The sequence below is a fragment of the Canis lupus genome, chromosome 24, assembly GCF_003254725.2.
Source record: "Canis lupus dingo isolate Sandy chromosome 24, ASM325472v2, whole genome shotgun sequence".
Lineage (NCBI taxonomy): Eukaryota > Metazoa > Chordata > Mammalia > Carnivora > Canidae > Canis > Canis lupus.
In genome coordinates this window covers 4,215,351-4,240,879 of record NC_064266.1, presented here as the reverse complement: position 1 = coordinate 4,240,879, position 25,529 = coordinate 4,215,351, and the positions used below count along the sequence as shown (strand labels likewise).

At 40.3% G+C, this 25,529-nt stretch overlaps 1 long non-coding RNA gene across 1 annotated transcript; it reads left to right on the top strand.

Moving 5' to 3' along the window:
- The first annotated feature begins 1,552 nt into the window (after nucleotides 1–1,552).
- On the top strand, nucleotides 1,553–25,529 carry LOC125753482 (uncharacterized). The gene is made up of 5 exons (XR_007405441.1): nucleotides 1,553–1,690; nucleotides 2,348–2,554; nucleotides 3,763–3,819; nucleotides 4,580–4,687; nucleotides 25,336–25,529. It is a non-coding gene; the product is annotated as an uncharacterized LOC125753482 (long non-coding RNA).

The following is a 25,529-nucleotide window of genomic DNA, read 5'->3' as shown; positions in this document are numbered from 1 at the left end:
GGGCCTCACACTTATTTAGCTGTATTGCCAGTGTGAATCTTGAGAACCACTGGACACTCTGGGCTTTAGGAACACCTGGAAAATGTACTCAAACCTTAAAACATCCTCTGTAGGCTATCCTGGGTACTGGTCCCCTAACATGGGGACTAGCCATCAGGCTGGGGACCTGACTAGCCTGACTGCCCCATAAAGCCCATGTTCTGAGGGTGGGCAAAGTACCTGGTGTCGGGCAGAGCCTCTGCCTCTGAGCAGATATGAGCAAGTGAAGACAGCCAACTGTTGGGGTGGCAAACTGTCTGAATTACCTGCATAATTACAGGTCTCCTGTAGCACTACATGGTTGAGGGAGTCAGTCAATGGGTTTGTATTTGTGCTAAAAAATGCTATATTTATCAACATAAAAATATTGATGGGAATAAATCATTCTTTCCATGGTAAAATGATCAGTCTTTGGTCTAAGCTTCATTGTCATCAATATGCTTCTGGGAGAGGAGCACCTGGGTGGCTCAGTTAAGGGTCTGACTCTTGATTTAGGCTCAGGTCATGATCTCAGGGTTGTGAGTTCAAACCCCCTATTTAGTCCCACATCAAGCCTGGCGCCTAGCCTCCCATTGGATTCCATGCTGGGCAAAGAGCTGCTTAAGATTCTTTTCCTCCCTCTCCCTCAGCCCCCATCCCCTACTAAAAAATATGCTTCTGGAAGAATAATGTTTTGAAAGTAAAAAATCAGTAAGATTTTTATTTCTATCCCCTGTATATCATTCAGCAGACATTTTGCAAAAACAACCAGGTGAAAGGGGAGGGGGAGATGCCCCTCCGGGAAGCAGGCTTTGATATAAAGATGTCCTGGCTGACAGGAAGTGGAAATGGGAGCCCCCCAGGGACTTGTGGGAAGGAGAAGAGGTGGTGATGAGGATGATAGTGAGATATACTTCTTTTTCTTTTTAAAGATTTTATTTATTCATGAGAGATTTCATTTATTCATTCAGAGAGAGAGAGAGGCAGAGACATAGGCAGGGGGAGAAGCAGGCTCCATGCAGGGAGCCCGATGTGGGACTCAATCCCAGAACTCCGGGATCACGCCCTGGGCCGAAGGCAGACATTCAACCATTGAGCCACCCCGGGGGGCCCAGTGAGATACACATCTTGACCCTCCTCCTGCCCAAAGCCAGGTGGTTATTTAGAAGCAGAGGGACATTGGTCATGTTTCTCACTTGGAGCATTAGGTCCTTTGATTAAGCAAAGGGGGAAAAGAGACTTCAATATGAGTTTAATTACTACAAGCTAAAAACTGCAAGCAGGTAATCAGCAAGCAGTGTATATTGGCCAGAGTGAGGCATTGAGGACTTGTGGTAACTATGGCAAACTAAAGACCATGTGTCCTGTCCTGCTCAGATTTATTTTTTAAAAACAAAGCAACACATTGTGCTTACCAAACAGAGGTGACTATGGCAACATTTAGGTTGCCAGTTTGCAGCCTCACTTTAATAGCCAATGTTTTAGAATTTTTGAGGCGTAAAATGTACACATAATTTTAAAAATGATTTACTGTTGGGCAATAACTTCTTTTTATATTTGTCCTTTCATGTCCTTATACTTTTTTGAAACTCTCAGAGGTTGTAGGGTCATAAGAACCCCAGACTACCTTAGGAAAGAATTAGTTACTATTAAGAGATGGGCCAAAAGAGAGGTGAGTTCACAGCCTTTGAAATTTCAGTCTGGCATTTTCATTCACCAGGAGACATGGGCTGAGGGTCAGTTTTGTGGATATTAAACTAAAGTGCTTCCCTGTTGATCCTTGAATGAAATAAAAGGCTGAAAGACAAGCACCACGAAAAAGTTAGAAATTGTGTGTAAAAGACTCTCAAGATCAGAGAGGCCAGTTGGTGAATATAGGCAGTCTGTTTCCACACAGAGGCCACTTTGAGCTCTGTAGCTGTCAAGGCCCTGGTCTGAAACTACTTAGAAATGGGTACAGTGGTCCTGGACACTTTGGGTCTCCTCATCTTAGGGAGAGGGTTGAGCATCTGAGTTGTACGAAGTAGTTGCAAATTTTTAGTTGGACACATGGAGTTCTCTAGCTGATGTACAGGATATATTCAGGGGGCTGTGTGTGGATGCTGAGTAGCTAAAGGGGTGGACTGTGCCAGCCACAAAGCTGTTGTGTCCCAGATCCCTTCTATAGTCTGCTCTGTGGGTTGGGCCGAGACCCATCTCTACCCAGTCAGCTCTTAGGCTTTGTCACGAGGGGCATGAGCGGGAGACTGCAAGGCTGGGGGGAAAAGGAGTTGCTCTTCCCTATGTGCTTCTTGCTCCTGTCAACAATGTTCCACCCTTCTCTCCACAGCACCATCAACAGTTTGTTCCTATAGCAGCTGTGTCTAGCTGGCAGTTTGCCTGATGCCCACAGAAGCAGATTTCTCATGTCCCTCTCAGAGATGTGGACACCGGTTGGTCATTGTCCTCTCCTCTGAGGTCTTGGCCACACGCCACAGGGACACTCCTCCAAGATCAGAGACATGAACGCCACCTACCTGATGTCCCCTCCTGAGGAGTATGAGTTTCACCTTTGTGGGATCTCTCCTTGAAGCATTTACATTTTAGTAATTCCAGCCTCTTCCCTGTGCTCCTCCAGCTCTGGGGGTGTTTGCTGCTTCCTGTGGGTGTTCCTCCATGCCACTTCCATGATCTTTTTGCCTTTTCAGTTCTTCAATACCTAGTAAACAAATTCTTTATACTAAGGTCTCCTTGTGAAGTGAACCACTTTAGTTTCTATCTCCTGACTGGACCATGATTAATAAGATGAGCATTCAGAGTTAGGGAGTGATGAACAATGCAGAATTGTTTATGATTGCAATTCTGCATGTATCTATGCCTAGAGACATCTGGCTCCAGGGTAGTTCCTCTGTTAGGGGTATTAAGGATAAGCACAGAATACAGACTGGATTTTAGAATTCCTTGAGCAGACAAAACCACCTAAGCCACATAAGTGAAATTTAATTTAGCTTTTTGTCAAAACAAGTGCAACTTAACTTGGGCCACTTATTGTAAATGTCTCTGATAATCAGAAAATAAGCATAAGTCAGTCTATAGACTTGTTGAGTCACTATGTTGCACCTGAACCTAATGTAACATGGTGTGTCACCTATATCTCAATTTTAAAAAAATTGAGTTGTGCTGTAAGCAGAAAATACATACTAGATTTCACAGATCTATCATGAAAAAATGAAAAAAAAATCTCATTAATAAGGACTCCTGGGTGGCTCAGTTGATTAAGCAGCTTTGGCTCAAGTCATGATCTCAGGGTCTTGGGATTGAGTCTGGTCTCCAGCTCACTGCTCAGGGGAAGTCTGCTTCTCCTTCTGCCTTCCCCCCTACTGCCCCTGCTCTCATTCTCTCTCTCTCAAATACATAAATAAAATCTTTAAAAAATATCTTTAATAAATGTTGAAATCATAGTTTTGCCAAATAGGTTTAGCTAAAATGAGTTATTAAATTTACTTATATAAAGAAACTTAAGTCATCTTCCTAAAAAGGGTGATCACTACCATAAAGAAATTCTGTTTTAATAACTGACCATGCAAAGGTTAAACAACTTTCTCATTTTCATTTAATAAGCTATCCTGCAACATTCTGTTCTGAGCTTCATATTGGTTTTAAACTTGAAAGCTCCCAGCTTTTCAAGTTTGCACAATTAACTCTTAATAAATACTATTTATTGATTTGGTGGATTTAATTTTACCATCTCTGGGTTTTTGACAGGGGTGATGCTGGATGTTTGCCTGCCTTCCTTCCCATCTGCTGCCAACCTTAAGGGGGGTAGGTCAATTCTTCCTAGTAGGAATGCCCTCTACCCTGCTCAGCCTCAGGGCGCCAACAACCCCATCACCCCAGACAGGGAAGACACTTTTCTTTTCATCTCAGTGTAAAACCTATCTTCCCAGGTGATGCGTTCCATCCAATACAGACCTCTTTGCAGTGATTTAGAGTATAAAGACTCTCCAGATAAACACTCTACGTGCTAAAGTGTGAGTTTGTTGCCTGCCTGTAATAAGACAGTTGTACTAGAATATAGTGAACCAGTATCCAGATGCACTGTGTTATCAAGGCTTTAGGATATTAGGGGTTGGATGGACCATCCAGATTATGCTGGGTTCTCCCAGCCCAGAGAGATTGTCATTTTCACATTAAGTGTGAAGTAAAAACAGGTTTCCTTATTCCCACTCTTTCTGACCTGCTCATAGCAAACTATACATACCTTCAGAAGTACAGGCAATGTTATGGAGCAGTTTCAATTCATACTGGGAATATGTGCATTTATCCAGAGTAAGCAACAAATTCTGTAAGCCCAGTTCTGCTAGAAGTCAACTTTACATTCCCTAAAAGAATACTTAGCCCCTCATTCCCAACAGCATTCAGGTGAAAGGTGATCCCACCCCTATGCCAGAGAATACCAGGTGAACATTTGACTTTTACACACCCTATTTACAGGGTCACAGTGTTAATTTTCTCTAAGAGTAAAATCGTGTTCTACTACTTCTTACAGAGTGGCTGAGACCTTTAAATAACTTTTTTTTAGGGTTAAAGAATGAAGAAAAGTGTTATTCTCAAGACTGGCTATAGTTTGAGCCACCTAGTATGGGTTAAAGACAGAATTCCTTCCAGGGGGAGTCATTCTGCAATTTAGGTAAGTAATTGTAATGAGTGTGTGTACTGGGTTGAATGGGGTCCCCCAAATTTATGTTCACCAGAACCTCAGGATGTGACTTTACTTGGGAATAGGGTCTTTGCAGATATAATTATTTAAGATGAGGTGATAATGAATTAGAATGTAGACTAATTCAATAAATGGTGTCTGCATAAGAAGGGAAAACAGAGCCACAGGGAGAATGGTGTATGACAACAGAGGGAGACTTTGGAGTGTTGCCTGCAGAAACTGGAAGAGGCAAGAAAGGACTCTCCCTGGATCCTGGAAGAGGCATGGCCCTGCTCATACCTCAATTTTAGATGTCTACCCTCCAGAACCATGAGAGAATAAATGTTTATTGTCTAAAGCAACCCACTTGATCATCATTTGTTACAGCAGCCCTAGGAAACTAATATAATGTGTTGATTTAAAATTTTTTTTATTAGATTTCAATTTGCCAACATATAGCATAAATCCTAGTGCTCATCCCGTCAAGTGCCCCCCTCAGTGTCCATCACCCAGTAACCCCAATGCCACAGCCACTTCCCTTTCCACCACCCCTTGTTTGTTTCCCAGAGTTAGGAGTCTTTCATGTTCTGTCACCCTCACTGATATTTTCCCCTCATTTTTTCTCCTTTCCTCTTTATTCCCTTTCACTATTTTTTATATTCCCCAAATGAATGAGACCATATAATGTTTGTCCTTCTCCGATTGACTTACTTCACTTAGCATAATACCCTCCAGTTCCATCCACGTTGAAGCAAATGGTGGGTATTCGTCATTTCTAATGGCTGAGTAATATTCCATTGTATACATAGACCACAGCTTCTTTATCCATTCATCTTTCAATGGACACCGAGGCTCCTTCCACACTTTGGCTATTGTGGAATTGCTGCTAGAAACGTTGGGGTGCAGGTGTCCCGGCGTTTCACTGCATCTGTATCTTTGGGGTAAATCCCCAGCAGGGCAATTGCTGGATGTAGGGTAGTTCTATTTTTAACTCTTTGAGGAACCTCCACACAGTTTTCCAGAGAGGCTGTACCAGTTCACATTTCCACCAACAGTGCAAGAGGGTTCCCCTTTCTCCACATCCTCTCCAACATTTGTTGTTTCCTACCTTGTTCATTTTCCCCATTCTCACTGGTGTCAGGTGGTATCTCATTATGGTTTTCATTTGTATTTCCCTGAGGGCAAATGATGCAGAGCATCTTCTCATGTGCATATTGGCCATGTCTATGTCTTCCTCTGTGAAATTTCTGCTCATATCTTCTGCCCATTTCATGATTGGATTGTTTGTTTCTTTGCTGTTGCTGTTGAGTTTAATAAGTTCTTTATAGGTCTTGGATACTAGCCCTTGATCTGATATGTCATTTGCAAATATCTTCTCTCATTCTGTACGTTGTCTTTTAGTTTTGTGGACTGTTTCTTTTGCTGTGCAGAGGCTTTTTATCTTGATGAAGTCCCAATAATTCATTTTTGCTTTTGTTTCCCTGGCCTTCGTAGATGTATCTTGCAAAAAGTTGCTGTGGCCAAGTTTAAAAAGGGTGTTGCTTGTGTTCTTCTCTAGGATTTTGATGGATTCTTGTCTCACATTTAGATCGTTCATCCATTTTGAGTTTATCTTTGTGTCTGGTGTAAGAGAGTGGTCTAGAGTCATTCTTCTGCACGTGGCTGTCCAATTTTCCCAGCACCATTTATTGAAGAGACTGTCCTTTTTCCAGTGGATAGTCTTTCCTGCTTTGTCGAATATTAGTTGACTATACAGTTGAGGGCCCATTTCTGGGTTCTCTATTCTCTTCCATTGATCTATGTGTCTGTTTTTGTGCCAGTACCACACTGTCTTGAGGACCACAATTTGTAGTACAACCTGAAATCTGGCATTGTGATACCCCCAGCTATGGTGGTCTTTTTTAAAATTCCCCCGGCTATTCAGGTACTTTTCTTATTCCACACAAATCTTTTTTTAAGGATTTTATTTATTTATTCATGAGAGACACAGAAAGAGAAAGAGTGAGTCAGAGACACAGGCAGAGGGAGGAGCAGGCTCCATGCAGACAGCCCGATGTGGGACTTGATCCCGGGACTCCAGGACCATGCCCTGGGAAGAAGGCACGCACCAAACCGCTGAGCCACCCAGGGATCCCCTAATTCCACACAAATCTTAAGATGATTTGTTCCAACTCTCTGAAGAAACTCTATGGTATTTTGATAGGAATTGCATTGAATGTGTAAATTGCCCTGGGTAGCATTGACATTTTCACAATATTAATTCTGCCAATCCATGGACTGGCACACAATATTAATTCTGCCAATCCATGGAGCATGGACTGTTTTTCCGTCTCTTTGGATCTTCCTCAATTTCTTTCAGAAATGTTATGTAGTTTTTAGGGCCTAGATCCTTTACCTCTTTGGTTAGGTTTATTCCTATATATCTGATGCTTTTGGGTGCAATTGTAAAGGGGATTGACTCCTTAATTTCTTTTTCTTCAGTCTCATTGTTAGTGTATAGAAATGCCACTGATTTCTGGGCATTGCTTTAGTATCCTGCCACACTGCTGAATTGCTGTATGAGTTCTAGCAATCTTGGGGTGGAGTCTTTTGGGTTTTCCATGTACAGTATCATGTCATCTGCAAAGAGGGAGAGTTTGACTTCTTCTTTGCCAATTTGAATGCCTTTGATTTCTTTTTGTTGCCTGATTGCTGAGGCTAGGGCTTCCAGTACTATGTTGAATAGCAGTGGTGGGAGTGGACATCCCTGTCATGTTCCTGATCTTAGGGGAAAGGCCCCCAGTGTTTCCTCATTGAGAATGATATTTGCTGTGGGCTTTTCGTAGATGGCTTTTAAGATGTTGAGGAATGTTCCCTCTATCCCTACACTCTGAAGAGTTTTGATCAGGAATGAATGCTGTATTTTGTCAAATGCTTTCTCTGCATCTATTGAGAGGATCATATGGTTCTTGTTTTTTTCTCTTCTTGATATGATCTATCATATCGTTGATTGCTTTGCGGATGTTGAACCAGCCTTGCATCCTGGGGATAAATCACACTTGATCATGGTGAATAATCTTCTTAATGTACTGTTGGATCCCACTGGCTAGTATCTTGTTGAGAATTTTTACATCCATGTTCGTCAGGGATATTGGTCTATAATTCTCCTTTTTGGTGGGTTCTTTGTCTGGTTTTGGAATTAAGGTGATGCTGGCCTCATAAAATGAGTTTGGAAGCATTCCATCCCTTTCTATATTTTGGAACAGCTTTAGAAGAATAGTATTGTTTCTTCTTTAACCGTTTGATAGAATTCCCCTGGGAAGCCATTTGGCCCTGGACTTTTGTGTCTTGAGAGGTTTTTGAGGACTGCTTCAGTTTTCTCCCTGGTTATTGGTCTGTTCAGGTGTTCTATTTCTTCCTGTTCCAGTTTTGGTAGTTTGTGGTTTTCCAGAAATGCATCCACTTCTTCTAGATTGCCTAATTTATTGGCGTATAGCTGCTCAGAATGAGTTTTTAAAATCGTTTTATTTCCTTGTTATCTGTAGTGATCTCTCCTTTCTCATTCATGATCTTATTAATTAGAGTTTTCTCTTTTGTTTTTAAGAAGGTTGGCTAATGGTTTATCTATCTTATTAATTCTTTCAAAGAATCAACTCCTGCTTTTGTTGATCTGTTCTACAGTTTTTCTGGTCTCTATTTCATTGAGTTCTGTTCAAATCTTTATTAATTCTCTTCTTATGCTGGGTGTAGCTTTTATTTGCTGTTCTTTTCCAGTTCCTTTAGGTGCAAGGTTAGTCTGTGTATTTGACTTCATTCCAGTTTTTTGAGGGATGCTTGTATTGCAATGTATTTCCCTCTTAGGACTGCTTTTGCTATATTCCAAAGATTTTGAACAATTGTATCTTCATTCTCATTAGTTTCCATGAATCTTTTTTAATTCTTCTCTAATTTCCTGGTTGACCCTGCTCTTTAACCTCTCCGTGTTCAAGTTTCTTCCAAATTTCTTCATGTGATTGAGTTCAAGTTTCAAAGCATTATGGTCTGAAATTATGCAGGAGACAATCCCAATCTTTTGGTATCTGTTGCTACCTGATTTGTGACCCAGTATGTGGTCTATTCTGGAGAAAGTTCCATGTGCACTTGAGAAGAATGTATTCAGTTGCGTTTGGATATAAAGTTCTGTCAATATCTGTGAAATTTATCTGTTCCAGTGTATCATTTAAAGCTCTTGCTTCTTGGGGATGTTGTGCTTAGAATATCGGTCTTTTGCAGAAGGTACCATGTTGAAGTCTCCCAGTATTAGTGTATTATTATCTAAGTATGTCTTTACTTTGGTTATTAATTGATTCATATACTTGGCAGCTCCCACATTAGGGGCATAAATATTCTTTTTTAAAGATTTTGTTCATTCATGAGACACACACACACACAGAGAGAGAGAGAGAGAGAGAGAGAGAGAGGCAGAGACATAGGCAGAGGGAGAAGCAGGCAGAGGGAGAAGCAGGCTCCATGCTGGGAGCCCAACATGGGACTTGATCCCAGGTCTCCAGGATCACGCCCTGGGCTGAAGGTGGTGCTAAACTGCTGAGCTACCCCGGCTGCCCTAGGGGCATAAATATTCATGATTGTTGGGTCCTCTTGTTGGATAGATCCTTTAAATATGATCTATTCATAGATCATCCCTCTTCATCTCTTACTACAGTCTTTGGGATAAACTTTAATTTATCTGATATGAGGATTGCTACCCCTGCTTTCTTTTGAGGACCATTTGAATGGTAAATGGTTCTTCAACCTTTCATTTTCAGGCTCTAGGTGTCCTTAGGTCTCAAATGAGTCTCTTGCAGACAGCAAATAGATGGGTCTTACTTTTTTATCGAGTCCAAAACCCTCCATCTTTTGATGGGATCATTAAGCCCTTTCATGTTCAGAGTTACTATTGAAAGATATGAGTTTAGTGTCATCGTAATACCTATTCAGTCCCTGTTTTTGTGGATTGTTTCTTTGGGCTTCCTCTTTTATGGAGTCCCCCTTAGAATTTCTTAAACAGCTGGTTTGGTGGTCACATATTCTTTCAGTTTCTGCCTATCTTGGAAACTCTTTATCTCTCCTTCTATTCTGAACGAGAGCCTTGCTGGATAAAGTATTCTTGGCTGCGTATTCTTCTCATTTAGGACCCTGAATATATCCTGCCAGCCCTTTCTGGTCTGCCAGGTCTCTGTGGAGAGGTCTGCTGCTAATCTAATATTTCTCCCCATATAAGTTAAGGATCTCTTGTGTTTTGCTGTTAAGGATCTTCTCTTTATCTTTGGAATTTGCAAGTTTCACTATTAAATGTCGAGGTGTTGAATGGTTTATATTTATTTTTTTGGGGGGGGAGCCTCTCTATCTTCTGGATCTGAATGCCAGTTTCCCTCCCCAGATTAGGGAAGTTCTCAGCTATGATTTGTTCAAATATGCTTTCTGGTCCTCTGTTCCTCTCAGCGCCCCCTTGGAACCCCAATTAAACGTAGATTTTTCCTTGGGAGGCTGTCATTTATTTCCCTTACCTTTCCTCATGGTCTTTTCATTGTTTTTCTCTTTTTTTCCTCAGCTTCCATCCTTGCCATAAACTTGTCTTCTATGTCACTCTTTCTTGTACTTCTTAACCCTCGTCGTTAAGATCTCCAGTTTGGATTGCATCTCATTTAATTGATTTTTAATTTCGGTTTGATTAGATTCATTTTTTTAAAAGATTTTATTTATTTATTTATGAGAGACAGAGAGCGAGAGAGAGAGAGAGAGAGAGAGAGAGTCAGAGACACAGGCAGAGGGAGAAGCAGGCTCCATGCAGGAAGCCTGAGGTGGGACTCGATCCCAGGTCTCCAGGATCACACCCTGGACTGAAGGCAGCACTAAACCGCTGAGCACCCGGGCTGCCCTCCGCTTGATTAGATTTAGATTCTGCAGTCATAAAGTCTCTTGAATCCTTTATGCTTTTTTCCAGATCCACCAGTAGCTTTATAATTGTGCTTCTGAACGGCTTCCTGTCATCGAATTGAATCCAAATTCTGTAAATCTGTGGCAGGGAGTACTGTTTCTGATTCTTTCTTTTGTGGTGAGTTCTTCTTTCTAGTCATTTTGCTCAGTGCAGAGTGGCTAAAAATGAGTTGTACTGGAAAAAGGAAGAAAAGAAAGAAAAAAAAAGGACGTGTATCCTCTGGTTCTATATACCATAAATCCCTAGACTTCCCCTGGAGCTTTCCAGTATTGCTCAGTCAAGAACTTGCTGCCCCCTGTCCTTCCAGCTGGTCTTCTGGGGGAGGGGCCTGCTGTGCCGATTCTCAGGTGTGTACACTTGGGAGCTGCTCCCCCCCATGCCAGGTGCACGGCTCAGTGGGAGCTATTTAGCCCTTGAGGCATCTATTCCCTGGCAGCCCCGCTCCATCCCAGGCACAGGGTGACACCAGGAGGAACGACAACACTGGCAGCAGCCAGCTCTCCAGCCCTGGAGTCAGCTCCCGCAGTAACTACCGCAGCTCCCAGTCTGCACTGGCCTGGATGCTTCCAGGGCTGGGGGAGCTGGTCTGCACAGCTCGGGGGTCCTGGTGGCAGAAGCTTCCCGCTGTCCTGGGCCCTCCCCGCCTCCTCCTGTTCCAGGGGGAGCACAGGATCCTGGGCTGTGTCCCCCGGCGCCCTGGGATCCAGGGCCACGCAGCCCCCTCTGCCCAGGGCCCCCTCCTGAGCTGCTCCCGGGGCCCGGCCGGGCGCTCCAGCCCTTTACCGCGCTCAGCCCGCGGAGTGCGGCGCGCTCGCCCCCGGGCGTACGTCTTTTGCTAGTGACCCCGGGAGACCTGGGGCTCCACGGCCCCTCCTGGGGTTCTGCCCGAGTTCTCTGCTCAGTGCCTTTCCGTCTGGGAAGAATCCGGTGCAGATTTTTTAAGTTCCTGCTTCTCCGGGGCTGGGCTTCCCTCTCCCCGAGGCTCTCGCTGCAGCCTTAGCCTGACTCCTTGCAGGGACCCCTCCCCCACTTGATACTTTTTATTTTTATTTTTTTCCTGCCTTCCTACCTTGTTAGAAGCACAAACTGTTCTGTTTGTAGTGTTCCAGCTGTTCTCTCTTTATCTCTCAGGTTGAATTTGTAGGTTTTCAGGATGATTTGAAAGGTATCTAGGTAAGTTGGTGGGGACAGGTGACTTCGGGACCCTACTCCTCCACCATCTTGCCCCCCCCCCCATTGTGTTGATTTTGAAGATAATGTCCCCTTGGGAGTAGTTTAGTTTAGTTTTTTTTTTTTTAATAAAACTTGGAACTTAAGTGGTTTTAAAAGTTTAAAAATACAAATAAGAAATATACAAAAAACAAAACAAAACAAATAGTTTAAAAGTAGAGCTCCGAATAGTAAGACAGGAATTTTGAAGGTTTCTTTTGCTGGTGATTCAATGAGGAAGGTGAGAGTTCAGGCAGAGGAAAATGTGGAGGGACAGGTGAGCACAGGAAGATAAATGCCAAGAGAAAATCTTAGGGTTCACTTTCTCCTGGAATACTCCCTGACTTAGGATACAAAAGTAATGCTTTTTAGTTAATGAACTAAAAACTGAAGAGTTATGATATCATGCTCTCATGTCAATGATCAGAATCAAGGATATGCCATTGAAAAGAAACTAGCAAACCAAAGTTGCTAACTCCAAGTATTATGGGACCATGTACTACACAACCATGTCTAGAGGGGGAAAATGTCTGGCCAGACCATCTGTGTTCCTTCTCTTTGTCTGAGTGTGTTTGCTGCAGAAGAGATATTGTTACACAAGTGAAATGAAATAGAAGGCATGAATCTCTCTTTCTATGTACTTATTGCATGTTCTGTCAGAGTCCTTGACTCAAGTCTAAACTGACTCATCTGGGCCCTTAGGTAGGAAGAGTAATGGCCCCACAAATGTGTCCATGACCTAGTACCCAGGAACTGTGAATATTACTTTACATGTCAAAAGGGACTTTACAGATGTGATTAGAGTTGTGGACCTTGACATGGGGAGATTATACTGGATTATATCCAGATGGGCTCAATCTAATCATGCAAGTCCTTAAAAGTAGAGTAACTTTTCAGCTGTGGTTAGAAAGATGCAACATTGCTGGCGTTGAAGTTGGAGGAGAGCCATGACCCCACAAATGTGGGCAACTTCTAGAATCAGGAAAAAACAAAACAAAATAAAACAAACAAAAAAGCATTTTTCCTATATTAGTCTGCTGAGGCTGCCATAACAAAATACCATAGACTGAGTGGCTTATACAACATAAATTTATTTCTCACAGTTCTGAAGCCTAGAAGCCTAAGATAAAGGTGGCTGCCAGTTAGGTTCCTGGCTTATAGGTGGTGTCTTTTCATTCTGTCCCCATTTGGCCTTTCCTGGGCATGTGTGCATAAGGTGAGAGATCTCTTCTTCCCTTCCTCTTCTTATCAGGTCACCAATCCTATTGGATTAGGAACCCACCCTTATGATCTCATTTAACTCTGCCTTCTTAAAGGTCTATCTCCAAATACAGTCACATCGGGAGTTAGGGCTTCAATATATGAATTTGGAGGGAACACAGTTGAGTCCTTATCATTCCATAAAGGAGCCCTATTCACACCTTGATTTTAATCCAATGTTTTTAAATTTTTTTTAATTTTTATTTTTTAGATTTTATTTGACAGAGAAGAGGGGGAGAGAGAGAGAGAACAAGCACACAAGCAGGAAGAGTGACAGGTAGAGAGAGAGAAGGAGAAGCAGGCTCCCCACTGATCTAGGAGCCCAATGTGGGTCTCAATCTCAGGACCCCAGGATCATGGCTTGACCTGAAGGCAGACACTTAACCAACTTAGCCACCCAGGTGCCCTAGCCCAGTGTTTAGCCACTTTGTTTGTGGTCATTTGTTATAGCAGCATTAGAAAACTAATACAGACTCCTATCCATCTATTTGGCATCCTTTCATCTTTCATAGACTGTGTTTGCAAAGCAAACTGAATTACAATGTGCCAGGCATTGCATTATACAAAGTGCTCCTTGTCCTTAAGCACCTACTGGGGCTGTGATTATCCTTACTATGGATCAGTACTATAAGCCCTTGGAGGGTGAAGATTCTGTTGGTCATGACTCTGCTGGTTCAGTCTAGTGCCTAAAACATAGTAGATACTCAGTAAGACTTTGTCAAATAGAACAAGGAAGGAGATTGATGTTCAAAGAGATCAGAAAGGATGGCTTTCTCAGGATCATGGGATGATATGGATCCAAACCATGTAAATGGAGATCATACATTTTCTACAAGATGTAAGCCCTCAAATTGCAGTACATACATATAAAGCAAGAAAAGATATATTCAGTCAGTTCCCATTGTTGCAGATTGTTTTCATGCACTATTTCATGTAGGTCTTGAGAGGAAGACATTAACAGTATTCACTAGATGGATGAGGAATCCAAAGCTCAGAGAGGTTAATAAATGTTCTCAAAGTTTTGTGAATTGTTGTGGCAAAAATTATTTCAAAACCCAAGTCTTTTAGGCTTTTGCAAAGTCAACATTTTTCCAACTGCCTCACCCTGGAAATATATTATTTATTTTCATTTGTCTGCGTTCATGAGTTGCCTAGGAAGGCAGGATCTATTGTTCTTTTTAGATCTTCTGACTGTTCATTGCAACCATGATTTTTTTTTTTGAAGGCAGGAGCTACATCTCCTTCTTTTCTTTTACTCCCTGTGGCAGCCCATTCCATGTAGCATATCACACATGCAGATTCTATTATTAACTGGCAGCAGACTTCCAGCTTCTGGATCTCAGAGGTATGCTTATACTAATTAGAGCTATTTCAAAATTTTAGAACAGCTGGAAGTATTTTGTTCTCAAGAGTCACTCAGTGAAGACATTTTGTGTGTGTGTGTGCTTGTTATTCAAGAGATGCGATGTAGGGGCTAGAACAAAATCTACCTGGAGGCACTGTGTATGGCCTGGTGGTTAAATGCATGGGCTCTAAAGTCAGGCAGATTTGGCTTTGGATTTCTGGATTGCCATTCACTAGCTGTTGGGCTTTGGCAAGTTATACCACCTCTCTGCACCTCAGTTCCACACCTATAATCATTGTTATTTCCCAGGTTTGTTTGCTTTTGCCTTGTTTTTGTCCTCTTTTGGGTACAGATGAAGCAAAATGAATCTGATAAATCCAAAGAGTAATGTATGATGGATCTAGAAACCAGAAGATATGGATGGGCAAGGGGAATGGATGTCTGAAACCAGTGGGATAAGATAAATAAGTGTTTGATGCAGAGACCTCCTCGAGATTTTGATAATGTTGGAGAAGTAGCTTTTACTTGAAAAGCAAACTAGAGAGGTGGAAGAGAATGCATTCTGGATGGTGCTGAATGCTATGTGTGTATGGAAGATCTGATTGTGTGCTTACGTAGTATGCATTCTTCCCTCCTCTTATTAACAAGCTCTCATTTTGTTCTGATTTTGGCTGACTGTTTTTGTGAGGTGCGGGACTCCCCTCAGACCCCTGGGGGTGCATTTCTCCACATCCTTGCCAACACTCGTTATTTCTTACCCTTTTGGCCGAGGCTGTTCTAATAGGTATTCACTCAATAAGCAGCACAGAATAGCTACACTCAAAGGGATTCTCTTGCTTTTCAGACTCACTTTAGAACCTTAAAAGATGTCTTGATATTTTTTTCTTAGCAGTTTTATGTATGCCATACTGAGAGATCATCTATCTACCTAGGAATTGGAGAGCCTGAAGAAGGCAGTGTAGAGAAAACTTGGAAAATAGAGGAGAATGTGGTGGGGGAAGTGACAAGAAGGGGAGAATGAAAAGAAGGGTCAAAGATGGAAAGGCAAAAAGAGAGAAAGTAGAGCAGAGAAGAACATGCAAGAACTGGGAAATGATGACTTCTTGACTTTCCTGTAGATTGCCAGACCCTTGCTCCTGGGACTGTGACGTTCCTGTCCTTGGAATTTGGGAGACAACCTGAATCTTTAGAAACATCCCCATATTTACTTGTTCAGGCATCTCAACTTAATTCCTATTATTTCTCACAAAAAGGACTTTCTGGATACTCCATCAGCTCACTTTGGGGACTAAGTAGACTGGCCTTCTCTTCAGGTGGTTGGCTCTCTACTTTCTTTTAAGACACATAGGACTGTAGTCAACAAAAAAATGTAGGGGCTTTCCAAGTCCTGGCCACAGTGTATAATCTCAAATTCATAGTCCAGTTTAGAAAAAAAATACCCAGTGAAGATTGCTAAAGAGTAGACATCGTTTCAGTTGTTCTAAATTTTTACTCCCTGATTAAACCACAACTAAAGAAAGTAAGGTTCTGGGTGGCATCATTCAGGTTCCTCCTAATATTTATTTTGCTACATAGCATGTTGATTTGATGCTACCAATCTATACCTGTGTATTTTTTACTTAAATAAGAAATAGGGTCTATGTGGTTGATGGGTACCTTGCTTATTATTGTGGGTTCGATTGTACCTCCCCATTCATATGTTAGAGTGCTAACTCTGAGCACCTCAGAATGTGACCTTATTTAGAAATATGATAACTGCAGATGTAACCAGTTAAATTAATATGAAATCATTAGGGTGGACCCTAATCCAATATGCCTGGTATCCCTATAAAAAAAAGTGAAATCTGGACACATATAAAAATGGAGGCAGAAATTGGGGCTATATATCTACAAGGCAAGGAACACCAAAGATTGTCCACAAAGTACAAGAAGCTAGGCAAGAGGCAAAGGACATTCTTCCTCACAATTGTAAGAAGGAAGCAACCTTGCCAATACTTCAATTTAGGACTTCTGGCCTCCAGAGCCATGACACAAGAAATTTCTGTTATTTAGTACCCACTTTGTGGGTACTTTGTTAGAGCTCCCCTAGCAAACTAAGACTGTGAGTCCAACACTGGCTCTTTACACAGGGATGGCTAATGGTGGTCTCTAGTAGAGACTACACATGCATATTGCTGTGCTCAGTCACAAGTGTTCATGATGACAACTTCTCATGACCTGTTCAACTTGAGCTTAAGTACAGTCGTGAGTGTACTTAATATTGCATTACTGCCACTCACTCACTAGGAAAGAATGGCTCAGGTGTGACAAAAAAAGCATCAATCACTCACCTGAAAACTTTTATTCATTTAGAAATGCCAATGGGAGGCTGCCATCTAGAAAAAATCCAGTCATGCTTGAAGTGGGGCCTGTTCAAGAAAATGGTTGAAAGGTCACCAGATTTCTCAGTGGGTTATTTCCCTCTCTTTGATTTTTATCCAATAGTCAGAGTAGACTTTTTCTATCTTCTCACATAAATACATGGCAAAATAATTCTTTGCACTAGAGAGGGACTTCCAGCAGCCCTCAGAGGGTCAGGGGCTTGGACTTCCTATCACAGTAGAACACAGCCCTCAGCGTGCCCCTGGTGTGGAAGAAGTATACTGCTCTCACATCTTGTGATAAGGGCAGACCCAGCCATGTTCCTGGGTGGTATAATCTGTGGTCTCAGCCAACCACTATACTGCTCCTCCAGTGCCTTCCATGCAGTGGACATTTTTGGTTACTTTTCTTAGGGTGGGCCTTAATTCAATTTGACTACAGTCCTTAGAAGAAGAAGAAGAAATTAGGACATAGATGCACAGAGGGAAGACCATGTGAAGACACAGGGAGAAGATGGCCATCTACAGGCCAAAGTAAAAAAAATAAATTTCTGTTGTTTAAGTCACCCATCTGAGGCACTTTATTATGGCAGCCCTAACAAAGTGATAGAGTGCAAATCAACCAGTAGCTTTAAGGAGTAGGGTTTTAACTGGTTCTTATCAATTAGGGTATTCATATTCCCATGAAAGCAGTGGCTGGTTTACTTGTGAGAGTAATAGATTGAGTTTTTGACTTTAATTTTCACTTGTATTTACACCTTTGTTATGTCTTCATTGTGTGCAGAATGTACTTTCCTGTCCCTTGATGGTGGTCTTGGTCATGTGACTTCTTTGACCAGTAGCTTTGTGGGTAGAATTAACAGGAGATCAGTTTCAAGCAGAGGTCTTAAGAAACTTTCTGTTTTCACTTCCCCTCTTGAACCCCTGTCATTTCCATAACAATAATGAATTCAGCTAACCTCAGATCCTAGGAGAATCAAGGACAGTGAGGCAAAATCTCCCTAGCTTGAAGTAGAGCCACCTAGGCCATCCCAGCCTAAATCATCAGTACACCCCTACCCAGCCTATAAGCATGTCAATGAGCCCAGATGACATTAGCAGAAGTTCTAGACAACCATCAAACACATGAGTAATACTTAATATTAAATGGCAAGAGATTCTGTAGTTGTTACACAGCATCTGTCCAATAGTTAACTGATACAATGAACATGTGACCTGAGATGCTCAATCAAAATTGAAGAAGTTTTTTTTTTTCAGTGCTGGGAAAAGTCAGAAAGTTTTTTCTCTCTGAGATAATGTGGCCATGGAGTTTTGGCTGTGATACTCAGATTGTAGATGATACTAAGGAGATAGAACAGAGAAATGAAAGGAAATTGTGTTCTTATTGGTGTTTTTGAGCCATGGATCAAGCTATATATAAGTCTTGGATTACCTCTGAATTTCCCAATTATATGAACAAAGAAACTCCCTTGTTGTTAGATTTTTCAATTACTCCAAAAATGCGGATACAGAACTTCTGATTTCAGCTCCAACATGTAAGGACCTTGGAAGTAATCCTATACTTACAGTGCGAAAAATTCTGAACAAATTGAAAATAAACAAAATTTTCTTGGAACCATCAAGGATTTGAGATCAGAAGGGAATCCACCACCCCAAAATATAGAGAGATAGTAAATAGAGAAGCTTCTCACCTGGAGCAGAAGCCACTGGAGCCATAAATAGGTAGGAACAATTAAGTGATGATTTTTATGAGTTGCTGGAGGCTGAGGGTGGACTAGCTAGAAGGTGAAAAACTACTGGAGTCTAAGGTCTTAGGGAACCCACCGCACCCTTGTGGATCTACTTCCAGGAACTCCACCAGGATCTTAATGGTGAAGATCCAAGAAAGATCCCTCATGGCTGTGGCAGAAGGAGAGGAGAAGTAAACCTTGTGAGATATGCCCAGAGAGTCCTCCATAGCAAATGCTTACTCTCAAAACCCAAAAGGAAGAATTCTGCCAGAATATGAGGGGAGGAAGAGAAGCTAAATAACACTTGTGAAAGTCAGGGCACAGGAACATGGGCCTACTAACATTTTTGTGTGTGTGCAGATTTATTTGTTTATTTTAGTGGGGGAGGCAGGGGCAGAGAGAGAGTCTCAGACTCCCCACTGAGCATGGAGCCAGAAGTGGGACTCGATCCCAGATCCCAAGACCATGACCTGAGCCAAAATCAAGAGTTAGATGTCCAACTGATTGAGCCACCCAAGCACCCCAACATAGACCAATTAAAAGCCTGAGATTTAATCCAACAATTATGGCATGCTTTGTCACCACATCAATAGGACTCTAGTCTAACAACACTGGATTATAGCCAAGAAAGCTTCAAGGCAGAGATTCTATTTAAGGAGCCCAAAGGCAACAAGAGAGACAAAAACAAAAACATTAGACATTTGAAGTCTCTGACATCTACAGTTACAACAAACATTAAACACAGCCGAACTCTTAGATGAACAAAAAACCTTACACTAAAGGTTTTACCTCAGTACTTATTACCCAATTCATCATGCCTGGCTTTTAATAAAGTATTACAAGCCACCATAAAAGGCAAGAAAAAAAAAAAACAGAGCCTGAAGAGGAAAAAGAAGCATTAGAACCAGACTCAGATATGACACAGATTTTAAAATGGTTAGACAGGGAATTAAAAATAACTATGATTAATATGTTAAAGTCTGTAATGGAAAAAAGTAGACAACACATAAGAACAGAGGGATAATGTAAGCAGAGAGAAGGAAACTATAAAAAATAATCAAAAGGAAATCTTACAAATAAAAAGCACTGTAATAGAAATGAAGAAAACCTTTGATGGGCTCATCAGTATACTCACAATAGCCAAGGAAAGAAGCAGAGGTTAAAGATAGACCAATAGAAAGTTCCCAAAATTGAAATATTTGCAAAAAGAAGGCAGAACAAGATATCCTAGAACTGTGGGGAAATTTCAAAATATGTAGCATATAAACAGTTGGAATACCAAAAGAAGAAAGACAATGAAGATAAAAAATCGGAAGTAATAATGACAAAGAATTTTCCAAAATTAATGACAAACAAAACTAGAGATGCAGGAAGCTCAGACAACACCAAGATAAATACCAAAGAAATCTACACTTAGGTATATAATATTAAAACTACAAGAAAGCAATGAAAAATCTGGAGAGAAGATGGGGGTGTGAGAAGGACCTTGTCTCTGGAGAAACAAGGAGAAGTACAGACAACTTCTTATAAGAAACCCTGCAAGACAGCAGAAAGTGGAGTGAAATATTTTAAATGTTGTAAGAAAAATGTGTAGAATTCTTTGTGTGTGTGTCTCACATATTTGAGTTTATTTTTTTCCTGCTTTTCTTTTTTTTAATAATAAATTTATTTTTATTGGTGTTCAATTTGCCAACATACAGAAAACACTCGGTGCTCATCCCGTCAAGTGCCCCCCTCAGTGCCCGTCACCCATTCACCCCCAGCCCCCGCTCTCCTCCCCTTCCACCACCCCTAGTTCGTTTCCCAGAGTTAGGAGTCTTCATGTTTGTCTCCCTTTCTGATATTTCCTACCCATTCCTTCTCCCTTCCCTTCTATTCCCTTTCACTATTATTTATATTCCCCAAATGAATGAGACCATATAATGTTTGTCCTTCTCTGATCGACTCATTTCACTCAGCATAATACCCTCCAGTTCCATCCACGTTGAAGCAAATGGTGGGTATTTGTCATTTCTAATGGCTGAGTATTATTCCATTGTATACATAGACCACATCTTCTTTATCCATTCATCTTTCGATGGACACTGAGGCTCCTTTCACAGTTTGGCTATTGTGGACATTGCTGCTATAAACATTGGGGTGCAGGTGTCCCGGCATTTCATTGCATCTGTATCTTTGGGGTAAGTCCCCAGCAGTATATCCAGCCAAATTATCTTCCAAAAGTGAGAGAGAAATAAAGATTTCCCAGTAAAACAAGAATGGAGGGAATTCATTGCCAGCACACCTGTCCAGAAAGAAATGTTTTAAAAAGTTCTTCATGTCTCCCTTTCTGATATTTCCCACACATTTCTTCGTAAAGACTGCTAACTCTGGGAAATGAACTAGGGGTGGTAGAAGGGGAGGAGGGCGGGGGGGGGGTGGGAGTGAATGGGTGACGGGCACTGGGGGTTATTCTGTATGTTAGTAAATTGAACACCAATAAAAAATAAATAAAAAAAAAGAAAATATCAATGAGGGTGACAAAATATGAGCAACTCCTAACTCTGGGAAATGAACAAGGGGTAGTGGAAAGGGAGGTGGGCGGGAGGTTGGGGGACTGGGTGATGGGCACTGAGCGGGGCACTTGGTGGGATAAGCACTGGGAGTTATGCTATATGTTGGCAAATTGAACTCCAATAAAAAAAAATAAAACTCTTAGGTGAAAAAAAAAAGTTCTTCATGGAGAAAGAAAGTTATAGAGATCAGAAATTTGAATCTTTATAAAGAGAGGAAGAACAGCATAGAAAGAATACAAGAAAGTAAAATTCTTTAAGATTATATTTCTCATTCATTTTTCTCCATTTTCACCTACCCTTATGCCCAGCCTCTGGCAACTACCAGTCTGTTCTCTGTGACTATAAGTTCAACTATTTTTTGGGAATCCAAATATAGGTGAGATCACATAGTAGTTCTCTATTTCTGCCTGACTTATTTCACTTAGCATAATACCCTCCAGGTCCATCCATTTTTCTCAAATGTCAGGATTTCCTTCCTTTTTATGACTGACTAATATATATATGGCACATCTTCTTTATTCATTCATCCATCAATGGATAGTTAGGTTGTTTCCATGTCATGATTGTTGTTAAGTAATGCTGCAGTGAGCATGGGAGTGCAGATATTTTTCAAAACAGTTAATTAATTCCCTCCAGATAAATACCAGAAGTGGAATTGTGGATCATATGGTAGTTATATATTTAATATTTTAAGGGTCTTCCATACTGTTTTCAATAGTGGCTGCATCACCTTACATTCTTACCAATTGTGCACAGGGGTCCCCTTTTCTCCACATCCTCATCAACTCTTATTATTTCTTTTCTTTTTGATGATGACCATTTTAACAGAGGTGAAGTGATATCTCACTGTGGTTTTGATCTACATATCCCTGATGATTAGTGATGTTGAGCACTGTTTCATATACCTGCTGTTTATCTGTATGTCTTCTTTGGAAAAATGTCTATTCAAATTCTCTACCCATTTTTAATCAGATTGTTTGTTTCATATTAAGTTGCACAAGTTCTTTATATATTTTGGATATTTGAGCCTTATCAGATACATGATTTGCAAATATTTTCTCCCATTCTGCAGGTTGCCTTATTTTGTTGTGATTTTCTTTGCTTTATCCAGAGGCTTTTAAGTTTTGTATAGTTCTTATTTTTCTTATTCTTTTTTTAAAAAATATTTTATTTATTTATTCATGACACAGAGAGACACAGAGAGAGAAAGAGAGGCAGAGACATAGGCAGAGAGAGAAGCAGGCTCCCCATGGGGAGCCTGATGTGGAACTTGATCCCAGGACTGCAGGATCACGTCCTGAGCCAAAGGCAGACACTGAGCCACCCAGGTGCTCCCCTATTTTTCTTATTTTTAATTGATCTAAAAGATAACTGTTTAAAGTAATAATAACAGTGTATTGAGTGATTGTAACATATGGATACATGAAAAGAATGACAACAATGCCAGAAAGGATGAGAGGGAAGAGCTGGGAACACTCTGTTGTTCTAAGGTAGCTGCACTACATATGAACTTGATATAGTGTTATTTGAAGGTGAGCTTAGATTAGTTGTAAATGTATATTGCAAACTGTAGGACAACCATTAATTTTTTTTGATGAAGTGTAATTTGTATGCTAAGAGAGGAAACAAAATGGAATCATAAAATGTTCAATTTAAACTGGAGAAAGGAGGAAAGAGAAGAAAGAAAAGAAACAAAGAGTAAATATGTTGAACAGAAAATTGTTACAAACATGGTAGATATTAATCTAACTATATCAATAATCAATAAATGTGAGTAGTCTAAATACCCAAATGAAAATACCAAGATTGTCAGTGTGGATCGAAAAACCAAACTCAAATATACCTTGTCTACTAGAAACCCTCTTTAAGGATAAAGACTTGGATTGGTTGAAAGTAAAGGGATAGAGAAAGATATACCATACCACACTAAAACAAGAAAACTGGCAACTACATTAATTTCTGACAAAACTGACTTCAGAACAAGGAAAGTTATCAGAGATAAATTGGGGGGGGGGTGGATTACAGAATAATAAAGGGCTGAATTCTCCAGAAAATGTAACAATTCTAAATGTGTATGCACCAGCAATACAGCATCAAACTATGTGAGGCAAAACTAATAGAACTTCAAGGAGAAACAGACACATCCACTATTATAGTTAGTGACTTCAACATCCCTCTTTCAGTAATTGATAAACAAAGCAAGCAGAAAATCAGTAAGAATATAGTTGATCTGAACAGCACTATCAATCAATTTGACGTTTATAGAATACTCAATCCAACAATAGCAGAATACACATTCTTCTCAAACTCCCATGGCTCTTTCCCCAAAACTGACCACATTCTGTGTCGTAAATCACACCTTAACAAATTTAAAAGAATAGAAATCATATGAAGTATGTTCTCAGACCACAATGGAATTAAACTAGAAATTAATAACAGAAAGATGGCTGGAAAAATCTTAAAATAGTTGGAAATTTTTAAAAAGTACTTCTAAATAACACACAGTTCAAAGAAGTCTCAAAAGAAACTATAAATATGAAGAATGAAAAACAAAGTATAACTTATCAAAAATACATACTCCTCACTGCCCATCAAGTTATATTCCCAGAGAGTTGCTTGTGAGAGATACTTCTTTTATCTGTTTGTCTATCTATCATCTATCTATCTATCTATCTATCTATCTATCTATCTATCTATCATCTATCTATCCATCTATCTATTTTTTAAGTAATCTCTATGCCCTTTGTGTGGCTCGAGCTAACTACTGTGAGATTGAGTCACATGCTGTACCAACTGAGCCAGCCAGGTGCCCCAGGAAAGATACTTCAATGAAACGGTACTTAATCTAAATGTAAGGATATGATTCAATCAAAGACATGATAAGACCCCTCCAAGATGGCTAAGGGCATTCAGACAGGCTTTGATGGGTCTTAGGAGTAGGTACACTGTAGCTGAAGACTTCAGAGAGCTCTTGGAGAGTGAAGGAACGCATCTAGCTTGTTCCATACAGAACGTTCAAATGCTGTCTGTTTTTGATTATAAACACCCCAGCAAAGCTGTAAAACTTTTCAGATCATAAATTTAAAATATTCTAAAAATGACATCGCGTTCCTCAAAAGATCTGAGCCTCTGGTTGGCTAGTCCCCACTTGGGAATTTTGTAGTTTAAATTGGGCTTACTAGTAAGTGCTGGCACAAAGCGTAAGGATGCATCATAGTTTAGCTTTGACTTCAATATTGGGCTGTAATCTACTATTTGGTTTTGCCTTATCTCAATTTTTGAAGTCTAACTAGCCTAATTTGTCTATTTCACCACTCTATTTTGCAACCTGATCTTCTATTTGATCAATGATCATCTGATTGCACAGGGAACACATATCTAATTGGAAACAATGCCAGGAACAGGAAAAGACATGTCCTTTAGATTGATCTTTAATATTTGAATATTTATTTCCAAACATAGGCATTTTAGCATAACTTAGAGTGAAAAAGTCTCCAAAATTTGGAATTCTGTTATTTAGCTAAAGTATATGTTTATTTTTTTAAGACTAAAGTGTTATACTAATTAATGGTAATTGTGAGGCATTACATCTATGTATAAAAGTAATTAGTGTCTTCAAGTATTTTAACAGGAAAGAGATAAATAATTATTATGAAGTTTTAAAAAGAGAAGGTACTACTAGCTAAATTACTTTAATATATGACCAGCCATCTCATCCTTCCTGAGCAGACAAATGTTAATAAAAGTTTGAATAATATTTGTAATTGGTCTGCTTGAGCTGCCATAACAGGATACTAAAGATAGTGTGAATTAAACAACAGAAATTTATTTATTTCTCACAGTTCTGGAGCTGAAAAGCCAAGATCAAAGCACCAGAATAATTGGCTTCTAGTGAGCCCTCTCTACCTGGCTTGGAGATGGGCATCTGCTCATGTGTCCTCTGTGCCCATGCTCCTGGTGACTCTTGCTATCTTATAAGGACATCAGTACTATTGGATTAGGGTCTCATTCATTACCTCATCTTAACCATAATCACTTTCTTAAAGATCCTATATTCAAATATAGTCATCTTGGGGTTTAGAGCTTCAACATAGGAAGTTGGAGGGAGGGACACAATTCAGTTCATAACAATAATGATAAGGTAAAACAATAAATAATGTAAGTGATATACTAACATCCATAGCATTAAATAAGATTAACTTTGTGAACTATACTATTTTTCAGCTATTTCATGCCACATGAGGTATCAGAAAAGTCTTATGTGGAACTTCTTCAAATCTTATGATGTTAAAAGCAGAACTTCAACTTTGCTACCTTAAGATTCCACAAGGAAGAAAAAGATTCAAAACCCTGTAATAAACCATCTTCACTCAAAATGTAATTTTAAAAAAGAGAGAGAATGAAGAAAAATACTTTGA